Source organism: Ovis canadensis, chromosome 3 (assembly GCF_042477335.2).
Source record: "Ovis canadensis isolate MfBH-ARS-UI-01 breed Bighorn chromosome 3, ARS-UI_OviCan_v2, whole genome shotgun sequence".
NCBI classification, from domain to species: domain Eukaryota; kingdom Metazoa; phylum Chordata; class Mammalia; order Artiodactyla; family Bovidae; genus Ovis; species Ovis canadensis.
In genome coordinates this window covers 60491945-60493933 of record NC_091247.1, presented here as the reverse complement: position 1 = coordinate 60493933, position 1989 = coordinate 60491945, and the positions used below count along the sequence as shown (strand labels likewise).

The 1989-nt window shown below is 44.6% G+C and overlaps 1 pseudogene; it reads right to left on the bottom strand.

The window, feature by feature from the left end:
* Positions 1–929: 929 nt before the first annotated feature.
* LOC138436905 (large ribosomal subunit protein eL43-like) lies at positions 930–1201 on the bottom strand (annotated as a pseudogene).
* Positions 1202–1989: the final 788 nt, after the last annotated feature.

Sequence of the window (1989 nt, the reverse complement as noted above, 5' to 3'; positions counted from 1 at the left end):
CTGGTTATGTTTTTTCTATAGGACTTCCCTGGTGGCTCAGATGGTAAAGAATCTGCCTGCAATACAGGAGACCCAGGTTCCATCTCTGGGTTGAGAAGATCCCCTGGAGAAGGGCATGGCAACCCATTCCAGTATTCTTGCCTGAGAATTCCATGGACAGAGGAGCCTGGCTGGTTAGAGTCCATGAGGTAGCAGAGTCAGACACGATTGAGCAACTAACACTTTCATTTTCCACTTTATCAACATATAACACACCATGGATTTGACAGATTTATCTCTTTTGTTGCCTGATCCCCTCACCTCTCATCAGAATGCAGGTTTACTAGGGTAGAACTTTTGTAAACAGTGCTTGGATCATAGCAGGTGCTCAATAAGCTTTGACTGGCAATAACCATGTCTCTGGATGTTCGCAGCACTACTTTCAAAAGTGGCAGTCTTTCTGTGGGCAAAGGACATGGGGAAAGGAGTAGGAGAGAGCACAGCTTTCTACTGACTCACCTCAGTCCTTTGAATTTTTCCTACCAGTTGTTAAGAACAAGATGACAGGTCCAAGATGGAGTTGCTTATGCTGAACACTATGTCACCAAACTAAGCCTTAATTACACTTTTGGCTCTCCCAGCAGTGGAATCTTAACCCAGCCAATCAGGGATCACCTGATTAGCACTAGTGAGGTTATCTGCCTGTGAGACCACTGCCATCCCCTAAAGTTACCTTACAATAATCAATCTGCTATTTTTTGCCCAGTATAATTTCTTGTTCCTGTTCCTCTCTGCCTATAAAAGGTTTTCATTTTGTACAGTTCCTTGGGGCTCCTTTCTGTCGGCCAGACTGAGTGCTGCTGGCTTTGAACAGAATTTTTTTTGAAATTTTTGTTACATAAATTAACCCATTTACTATAGACTATCAATGTTATCAAATGGTGGCACTTTTACTTGTCCTTCAATTCCTTCCCTTTTCTGATGGCAGACTTTACTGTGACAGCAAAAATGGCACCCCAGCTTCACCCACTACCATTTTCACGCAGGAACCACAGAGCCAAATGCCCACAGCTCGTCTCTGCATCTTGGTTTTGCCTCAGAAGGAGCAAGTGTACTTGGTGCACTGGATGACTTCAGTTGTCTTCACCATTTTCCTGAGGGAGGCACCGTAACAGGTCCCGTGTTTGCCCATGATCCCGACCTTCTTGGTGCGTTTCACCATGTCACCACAACCTAGGTCTGAGCCCAGAAAGAGCTAAATCGATTTTTGCTCAAATAACTTCTTGAAATTCTTAATATGCCTCGGTTTCTTTTTTAACACCACATATGTCACCTAGCTTTAAAAAAAGTTAGATCCCTATTATTAACTAGGAAAAATAAGTTGTAAGAGAAATAGGCATAATAGGAAAAAAAAACTTAAGAAACATACACACATTTAAGTATGGTTTGGTTAGTTAGCGCCTGAGACAGGCTTGACGAACATCTTCCCAAGTGGCCTGGACCTGAGGCCCTTTCACATGTCTCTAGGAACCTGGCCCTCTCCAGGCTGACTCCAGGGGGTCCCAGAGCTCTTTTCCAGCCCTTTCTCCTGGCCTATATTATTTACAAGTGTCAAGTAACAACAGTTAATAATCAGTGGACAAAAGAAGCCCCATTAAAGGCCTGGGGCTGCTTCAGGCAGAAGAGACTATCTCAACGTCCAAATGAAGAACCCTGGTGTCCAAAACAGAGACAGAGGAAACATTTAAAGAAAGCGAGAAGGAAAGAAGCTGTGAACTAGACCCAGCGTGACTGGTGGCTCAGATGGTAAAGCGTCTACCTATGATGAGGGAGACCTGGGTTCAATCCCTGGGTTGGGAAGATCTCCTGGAGAAGGAAATGGCAACCCACTCCAGTATTCTTGCCTGGAAAATCCCATGGATGGAGGATCCTGTTAGGCTACAGTCCATGGGGTCGCAAAGAGTCAGACACGACTGAGCAACTTCACTTTCAATTTCACTGCTGGGAATG